The sequence below is a fragment of the Anopheles aquasalis genome, chromosome 3 (assembly GCF_943734665.1).
Source record: "Anopheles aquasalis chromosome 3, idAnoAquaMG_Q_19, whole genome shotgun sequence".
NCBI classification, from domain to species: domain Eukaryota; kingdom Metazoa; phylum Arthropoda; class Insecta; order Diptera; family Culicidae; genus Anopheles; species Anopheles aquasalis.
The window spans coordinates 32,584,096-32,594,095 of record NC_064878.1 but is presented as its reverse complement, the minus strand read 5'-3'; the positions used below and the strand labels follow the sequence as shown (position 1 = coordinate 32,594,095).

Below are 10,000 nucleotides of genomic sequence, written 5' to 3'. Positions count from 1 at the left end.
ATCGTGTATGATGCAGGAAAAGGGGTTGCTTTATTCACATCCTTTTGTGATCCCTACAAATTCTACTTAATGTATGACTTCATTAATGGCGCTAAACTTTAATCAAGCAAAAATGTTAAAAAAAATCCATAGCTTCAGGTCAAAATGGCATCATCAATAAAGAATCAAAGAAATTTCACAGAAAGCAAGCTAAAAATCCTATCTAAAATCAATCAATAATCAATCAATCGCTAGAATGTTTTATTCGCATTTCAGAATTCACGTATTAAGCATTTTCGGTGTCTGAAAATACTCCAGCGTTTACTATTACAATCGATTAAACATGCTAACATCGTGGAGTAATGAAATCTCAAAATCATTTTCATCTTTGCTACTGTAATTCTATCATATACGTTTTATATATCGTTTCAACATCTCTTGCCTTTTTAAAGATGCCTTATGTGGTTCCGTGAAGCGCGCTGTAGGTAGTGATTCCCATTACAAAGATCCTTTTCGACGTTCGATTATCAAGTCAGAGTCATGGTGCTGTTACAACGATTTGCCATAGGAGCTTGCAATCTGCACTTTGTACTGGGAATGTTAGTACAGTGTGTCTTGAACATGGCCCATGTGTGCTTTTTGTAGCACGCTAGTGATTTTCTTGGTGCTTAATAGGCTGTCGTCGACATTAGCGAAGTGTCACAAATCGCTAAACCTATTCATGGAACAGTACATATCTTACCGCCACAAGGCGTTTCCCTTTCTTGGTACTTCTTAGTTATCAAGCGATCGTTTGGCCAGTAGCATATTTACAGACCTCTGCACTCTCTCGATTCCAATCTGATAAATGCTGCAAAAGACAATCAAATCTGGTTACAAAAAATCCGTCGTATGCCACAATCATCCCGAGGGAGCTGTTAGAATACGATTTACGATCTTGCACGGTGCTTCTGGGTGCGATTTAAATATGACAAATTTTAGAACATATCTTATGCCGTGAACCTTGCATACAATTATTTCCATTTTTTCGTGGCACAAGCAGATAATAATGTCTTGTTGAGCAAAAGATGTTTGCTCGCATGAGATGTATTATTGATATAGTTGATTAAATCAATTTGCCTCTAGATTTAACCATATTAAACGACCTTTAGTGAAAATAATTGAAGTTATAAAAAGATTAAATAGCAGCTATTCGCTTTTCAAGCAAATTTCTGCTGATATGGTAGATTTGTTGGGAGCCTAGTTGTATTCGCTAGGTTTGTAAAACACTCCCATATAAACTCATTTTGATTAATGACAAACGAGTGAACGGGCATTACCCTTGTCAAACATCAAATTCTGGAAAAGTCCTTTGATCATACGAAAGTCTATTAAGCAAACCTCTGCCAGATGACATCATCAGTCCTTACCAGAATGCTCTTCCATCGTAAAGACTTTTCTCTTTCTTATCTGCAGAAGAAAGAAGTCTGCTTTTCGGGGAACGTTTTGACATATGGTGGCGGAGGCATGACTGGGAGCTGCTCAGAAAGACAAGACGCACAGAGTGTGACACGGTTAAGGGTTTTTCGAAAGGTGACCCAAAGATATTAATCAGATAACATTCGTTGATGTGAGCATTGAATTAAATTTTCCACTTCTGTAGACCTGTAAAAAGACGACTAATTGTTTTATCGCCGTGTGGTAGATGCATTTGAGCTGTTAAACTACATTCAGCTGTTTTAAGTGTATCTGAATATCACTGACGCTATGTCAGATGGATCTGGATCTGAATCTATTGTTGAAAAGAATGCCGTTTACCAAATAGAGAGTTTAAACATGTGGATACAATCTTGATTATAGTATATAAATCATCTATTGTAAGACATTATAGAATTTGATATCACTGGGAAGCAAACGAAGTCGCAAAATTGGAAGTAAGGGAACCGGGAGCTGGAGTTTGCCCATTTGCACATAGAAATTAACATTGTCGGACAAATGAGTTAATTTGATAGTTGGGAGGAGGAAAAGCATGAACAAACAGTATTTTGATAAATCCTTGAAAATATCACATTCACATCACATCACATTCAGTTATTACATCACATAGTTGAAGAATAGTGTTTTTGTTTACTATAATTATCATTAACGAATTTTTTGTTTATTTAATAAATACGTTATCTGTGGTAACTGTGGTTATCGACATGGTCATATTGATAATTATTCAGTATGAAGAGTAAATTATGGTGAATATAATATTTATAATAATCAATAGCGTATTGGCAGAGATAATAATAGTAACAATAATAAGCAAAATCATTCCTTTCCATTCTCAACATATCTTAAAAACTCTACTTCCAACTAAATTCAGATGGAAAATCAGATCACAAAGTGTAACAAGTAGTGAAAATGAATCATTTCTTATTTTATCCGAGTCTTTTTTGTCCCGCGATAATTCTGTTCGGTGGCTGGTAGGGTGTTTTTTGTTTTTTTTTTTTTTAATATTATGGATGCTTCTGTAACACGCTTCGGAAAGTACTTGAGCAGCATAATTTATGGCCATGCTATATACCGGAATAACCGATGAGACCATAAGGTTCGATTCGTCTATTTCATCTACTATTTTGAACATGCCATTCTATTTGTGAACGGACGCTTGATTTTGGCGAGTATTCTCCAAATAAAATATATGGATAGAAATAGGAATTTCCTGTGTTCTAATTCATCAAAATGGTCAATTTCACAGTAGATGGAGTAGATGGACGTCTTTCCGTGGATTAAAAATAATTTCAACCAGATGTTAATTTTACACAACCATTGCAAAAAAAAGGAAAACTAAAATGAAAAAACTATAGTTATTGTAGGCCAATGCCTGCATCCTCTTCTATAATTCTCCCCTCAATAATTATTTTCCGGGCAGTTGAATGGATTATCAAAAAAAAAATGTTTGTACATTTAAACCAACTTCAGCTCCCTGCAGTTCCTTCAACACAATACAAAATTGTTTACTACTTTAAAGAAACGGAAGAAGAAATTCCCAATCGCTTAGTGAAAGGAGGGCAAAATCAGTGCACCTAAACAAATTTTACTGCACAACCATGAACCGTTTGTCTCGATTTTCGTTCCTTCCTTTACTGCTTTAATGCTATGTAGCAATCGACTTTTAACGATTATTTGAAGGAATCCAAAAGTGATTTCGTCTCGTAACGACTGCTATCATTTTTTTTCTTCTATTGCTCCATAGCATTGAAAATGTATACGTGTGCAGCTCTCCACATCCTTGGTCGGATGCCCCGGTATCAACCTTTTTCGTACCTTTCTGACTAGATTCTTCATGTTTGCTAATGGGGCAAATATTGTCGCTCGTTTAGTTGAACGATGCTGATTCTTTTTTAGTTTTGTTGTTGTTCACGATATTCACGCTGGTAAACTTGATATACAAACACAACAGCATACTCAATGCGTATTACGGGGTTCATTTGATCCAAAAAAGTCGCAAAGAATGCACAATCAGCTACAACAACATGATGCATCCCGAAAAATGTGGTTCAATTTAAATTTACATAAATATCCTGGCGAATGAAGAATATAAAGGTGTCCTGGTCAACAGGATAACGTTCTATTCATATTTGTATTGTTATTTATCGTTAATTTCTCAATCTAAAAAGTAATGGTTCTGTGCTTTTTCTTGGTGCTTGTTCGCCGATCTCATCAATTTCCATTCATCCTTTTACAATGCGCGGAACTGGTGGAATCGCAAGAGGTTCTTTATGTGTGCGAACAGACACTCTTCTTCCTCCTCAGAGCGCTACTGATGTCTTTAGTTCTTCGCATTCCCAAATACGGATGCTGAAAAGAACCGAAAGCTGGATTTGAGAACAGCGTATTCAAGCAAAAGCAAACAATACGTTCCCCTTTTTTCTCATTAACGTAATCTACTAGAGTATATTTCTTTTACAATCCACTTTAAAGTTCCTACTTGGAGTTTTATGTTTCCACTAAAAACAGTGTCCTTATCCATTCCGGTCTTGTGCGATACTGTTGAAACGTAGCCCGGCTCCATCAGTGGAGAATGTATATTTGTTTTAAAATTATCTTTTTTTTTGCTCATGGAATTCCCATCAAATCTTTTATCATAAAGACCTGCACGCATTGCTATTTTGGGTCGATAGAGCACCCTAGAACTTCCCGCGAAATCATAGGGACACTTTGCGGCTGTACAGGATAGTAAAACGTTGAGATGGATGTACTGAACTGTCCCTTTTTATGCAAAACATGGGACGATCTACCCGTCTGGATATAGCTTGAAACAATGGGTGTTTTATGTACAACCCGAGAGAGGCAATTCGCATGTTTGCCGTTCTCACTTAAGGGCAGCTCTCGTCTGTGTATTTGTTCGTATACATGAGACCAATACAATTTTCCCTGTTTTGAGAGTAAATAAACATTGCTATGTTTCAAACCCAACAATAAAGAAGGCACTGTTTTAGCTCAAGAGAAAAAAACACATGGGAACAACGACAAAGTATCCGCTCATTTTTATGGCATGAAATTTAGCTACCATTAACATAAGTTATGGGAATCATTCTGCTTTGGAGTGGCATCTAATGCACGCTTCAATGCATCGCAACGAAAATATGATAAAAAAAAGGTCTTGGCAATCCTTAACACAGTATACTTACCGTCAAACGTATTATAACTGGATTGAAATGGGGCTAGATATATTAGGCGGACGGTTTGAGTTGTAACGTTTATCTTCGCTTGAATGTGTTCTGTTTATCCACGTTTATTCAACAAATTTATTTATTAGAGATTTGGGGGCTAATTTTTTTCACTGAAAACATTATAAAACCAATTAGTTTTAAAAACGATCAATCAATCACCGTTCATCCATAAACGATCAGTAAATAAAACAATGAAATGTCTAGCGCATCAATGGAATGAAAATATCTTTCCCAATATTTTTTTAAATAACTACGATTCAATATAAGGAAACCTGTACGCCGAACCTATAATGATGGCTACGCCGTTGAATTGCGTAAAATCCAGCTGACAAACGATACGGCTGTCAATCAGTTCGAAACTTCAAAGGTTTAATGTGCAAACGTAGAAGTACCTTTCAAGATCTTGATCTGTTTTTGAATTTGTCGATTCTTGGATATGAATGGAATCCGTTTCCGCTTGATACTGAGAATGCGGTTTCGTTGGTTTATAACAGCCCCGTTTCTCTGCTTTCCTCACTTCCCTACGCGAGAAAGGAATAAAAATTGACGATGAAACTTCCCTTAGATATTAGCTTCGCCCATTGCTTTTTCGGTTTATCTCTCCCTGCTTTCTACTGTCCTTCTTCTTCTTCGCTTTTCTCTCTCTCTCTCTCTCTCTCTCTCTCTCTCTCTTTCTCTCTCTCTCACACACACATTTCCAATCACTACTCGTGGTAAAATGCGGGAGACAGAATCGAAAAACTTTGTCACATCATGATGTCAAATGAATTTTTCATTCTAATACCTGCCGCAAATCGGAAGGAATTCTGTCTTTTTGCGAAACCAGTGGTACGAATAAGGTTACGCTGCATACAAAATCCGTGGCTTTCGGTGTGCAAACTGAAGTTTTTCTTTGGTGCGGTTAACGGAGGACCGGCAGGATCAACGTATTCAGGGGATGCGCATTATAGAAGCATTCGAGTTGCGCCCATTCGTTTGCCCGTTGAACACTAGGCTTTCAGAATGCCAAGGAAAGCTTTCAAATGATGGCGGATATTTTATATGTGGGTAGCATTGAAACTTTAACAAATAGCATCCAAATTGAACACTTTTACTAATCGAAATTTCAGTGCTAGTCAAGAATACAATTAAATTTATCCGTCTATTGGTGCATTAGTCATTAATGCCAGTATTGGACAGCACCATTATACATCTAGTGAATCGCCGGATGAAGGTATCTCGTTAGTATTTGCGCAATTGTGTCGCTTGGTCGTTCTGTAGATGCCACTGAATACAGCGATTATCGCAATTGTCGACATCAATCGCTAATACTCACCTCTCTCTGGGGCATCCTTTAGTGCAGCTTCTGCGGGTGTTTAATTTAACAATTCTGTCGCCTAGTCCACTATGCGGATGTACAGGCGCAATGTTCTCATTGTCGGTCTAACGCTATCGTATATGGATCGTCAACACCGACATCCCCAACGGATGTATGGTGTGCAAAACCCTCAACTAAAAGATAAGGTTCATATTTTGTGTTTATGACTACGTGTGATCCACGAAAGCCTTCGAGGTGGATCAGAGGTGAACATTGGATACCTCACCCTTAGCTAGCACCTTGCTAGCATACCCGTGAAGTTTTTAGAAAATGCATCTCGCAACAACGTTGAGTAGTAACGTCACAAGGAGAAACGAAGAACGAAGCTGTCCTCTCAGCCACGCATTCTCCCCTCCTCATTCTTGTAGCCACGCATTCTCCCGTGATAGCTGCAGGCTCTGCTAAAGGCCTAGTAAGTTTGAACGCTGCCACTGCTCTGTGTATGCGAGGTGTTTGTTCTTTGTCAGCTGCCACTAGCTTGGTTGAAGTGGAAAAAGAAAATAAAAACCACTCGGGAGCAACCCCAAAGTAAGAGACAGGGGAAGGTAGCGGAAAAACGGGTAGCAATCGCGGAGGAAGCTCCAACAACGTGAAGCTGCCGTTGAACTTGCCTTGAAATAAAACCTACGCTAGGTAGGTCTGCTGGTTTGTTTAAGTTGGCCCAAAATGCTATAACTATGCAGAAAAGGAAGGGATACCCTTTGCTCTTTTAACATGCAACTGATGTGTTTGAAGGAGCTGCTACCGGGCAAATAGAACTATGGAACATGAGCTTGCCCCTTCCGTTTACTCTCTCATTGCTCTCTGGATTGCCGGTATAACCCGGTTCACGGTCTGTGGCCGTCCGTTTACCCTCACATATTCTACGAGTGTACGCGCACCCGTGTGTGAGCGAAAAGAGGAATCGAGGGTTAAGGTGATAATTTTTGGCGCTCGTTTTCCCGCGTCATTCGCAACTTAAAATGGCGTGACGACAACGTAGCTTTGAATAGATGTTGCTTTTATTGTTGATGCACTAAACATAAGTGTATATTTGCCCTTTTATATCTTTAAACAATACACAATCTGTGAGACGCGTGTGGAGAAACAGCAACACTTGTTTAATGTTTTTCAATAAGAAATGAAATCCGTTCATGTCGTAGAACATCTGATCTGAATACGTGTAGGAATAGTTATCACAATTTGAAAAAAAGAACAATTACTACACACATAGATAGGCTATTTTTTCATTTTTTTTCATCTGATGTCCATTTCCCAGGATTGCCTTTCCTTCGCCGGCTCCTTAACACCAACCTGTTAGATAAAATAATTACTCTGCAAGTTTTCATGTTAATGTCCCAAAAACTCGAGCAATTGTACGTGGCTGCTTTAGATACCATGTGACAAAATGTGCTGCTCGCCGAACAAGAGTAAATTCGAATGTGAATGCGTTTTGTGGTTTTTGGGCGCCTCCATCACAACCGTTGGGCGCCTCCATCGCAGTCGTGTTTTTTTGCATTATTGTATCGTATATTAGCTTGAGCTGAATAAGTTTCCATCCTATCACATATATAAAAAGTTAGTAATTAATCTTCCAAACAAAACATTCAGCAATCTGTAAGTATGAACGTTTGGTCTTTAAAAAATCCAGGACTAATAATTAACACACCAGTGCCAGGCACTTTGCAGTATGCAGTGGCCTATTTGCTCGCCTGCAATACTCATCCAGAATTTATTTTAATTCGAATAGATTCATTTGCTGCCACACGGTGGGAATGGCAATGGTAAAGTTTTTAATTAAATTTAAAAGAAAAATAACAAAACACGTTTTCTGCTTGGAGAAAGAAGGAACTCGTCTCCATAGTGCAAATAGATAATCCTACATACGCGCTATCCTTTCTGTAATGTTCTTGCGCTGTCAGATACACAACGTTATGCCGGAAAAATAACTCAACCACCGGCATGTCCCGGAACTTAAGCGCCTTTACTGACAGTCACCCAGTTTCGCTGGGTGTTGGCGATGACAAGCGGAGTTTTCCAGGATTTCCTGGATTTCTGCTTTTCAGCGCCTTCGGTGGCTTCTTCTTATCAATGCAAGAGTCAGTCTAAGCTAGCGGGAATAATCTCCAACATGGCGTGCTTCGTGACCCTTCCTTTTTTAATTTATTTCCATAATCACATGGCTCGTTTTCGACCGGCATGGGCCTTCCAAGGCTAGATTATTTTGGTGAAAAAGCGTCAAAAATACAAACAGCTGCTTTATCGTGTAACGAACTCAGACCTATAGGTAACCAGCTCCTGTTTATCGCACTTCCGGTGTCCGGTGTATGTTCACGCCTGGTAATGTCTTCTATCCTGCCCCGATTTATCAATGCCAAAAGGTTTCTGTAGCCTCTCGAACGATGCTAATTCATTGCGTCACATGCTAAAAACAGGTCCCAGGGTTTTCATTATTCGTTGAAGCCGTCCACTCCATCCGAAGCAGTCACACCATCGAAAGAATAGCGTGAATCCGGTCGCCTGTCTGTGTCTACCTGGTTCTGGCATGTTAATTTAATGAAGTGAGAAAAAGGTCTAGAGCCTCCGCATTCAGACAAATTTATGTATCTCTATCCGGCGAGTCCTGTAGTGTGGGTCTTAATTTTTATTAGCACCTAGAATGGTTCACCGTAACACAGGGGATCACTCTCGTAGTAAGGGCTGATATCTTCATTTGTACTTTTTTATATCTTGCAAATGATTCGGTTTCGGTCTCCTAATGACATTGCTAATTATAGTTTACAGTAAATGTATCAACTTATTTTTTATAATTCGTTATTTTTAATTAGCTGCAATTAATTGTTCCCTCTTGCTAGAAACAAAAATTAAAAAGAATATATAATATAATTCAATGTATTCTTTCATTTATATAGATGATATTCTACTTTTTTACTTTTCGAGATTGTTTTGTAGCCATTTAACATTTTATGAAACAGCAAAAGAAATATGTCAACATTGTTTGCAAAGAAACGATAAATGTTAAACTAAATTTATGAATCGATACAAGAGTATTAAGACTGTAAATTCTTACAAATAATGTGTAAATCGGAAGTTGTCAGACTAGCTACGCGTTTCTTAAAATGGAAGACAACGATTGTGGATGAAGGGTCTTATCGTTTCGCTCAAGGAAAAAAAAACTCCTTCTTGAAACAACGAATCAGGTGGAGAAAGAAAATGCTCACCGATCACTGGTAACCCAACATACTCGACATGAGTTATATCTTGCGAACGATAAAAATCAACCACTTCGCTACACATTCCTCATTAGCTTGAAAGTCACACCTGTTCTGGTTGTTCCACTATCGACTAATCTTCAGCCCTTGCAGCTATTCTCGCTAATGCTACTGCACTTGTTGGTGGTATGCTAGTATAGTCGGCGCTAGTGGTAACCAAAGCTGCGAGGAAGAATGGCTCAGCAAAAGATATATGTTCCTTCATTCGTTCCAGCAAGAAAAGCGACAGGGTGTTTGTTTCTGATGTTGTGATTAAACTGCTTCAATATTCCGCAGACATTGTGCTATCGATATGGGTTCAAGGTAAAACGTAACAAGTAGAACGTGATTATTTTTTATCGCTTAACTTACAGTTCAATCTATAGCTTTTACGTGAAGTGTATTTTGTTTATTCGGTGAAAAATGCTTTAAGCAAAAATACGGACCACCCTTTTAATCACCCATAAAACAACAGATTGAAAATGTTGATACTTAACGAAATAGAGATAAAAGTGGGGTTTTTTAATTAATCGCGTAATAAATTATATAAATTTGTAAATTTCTGTTTCACTGACCACTGTGAGAATCCTTCTCAAAACTTTCATTCATTTCGAAACATCACTCTTTCAGCTTCAGACATCATCAGACACACAGTGCTAAAGTGTTATTTGTCCTCTTGCCTATGCTCCTTGCTATCATGGTTCTTTCCGCCAGGATTTGTTACGGCTCCCAGA

General features: G+C 38.3%; 1 protein-coding gene across 2 annotated transcripts in view; it reads left to right on the top strand.

The window, feature by feature from the left end:
• LOC126575286 (exostosin-1) overlaps positions 1–10,000 on the top strand; it is a 43,119-nt gene that overhangs the window by 22,626 nt on the left and 10,493 nt on the right. The gene's annotated exons all lie outside the window — the stretch shown is intronic.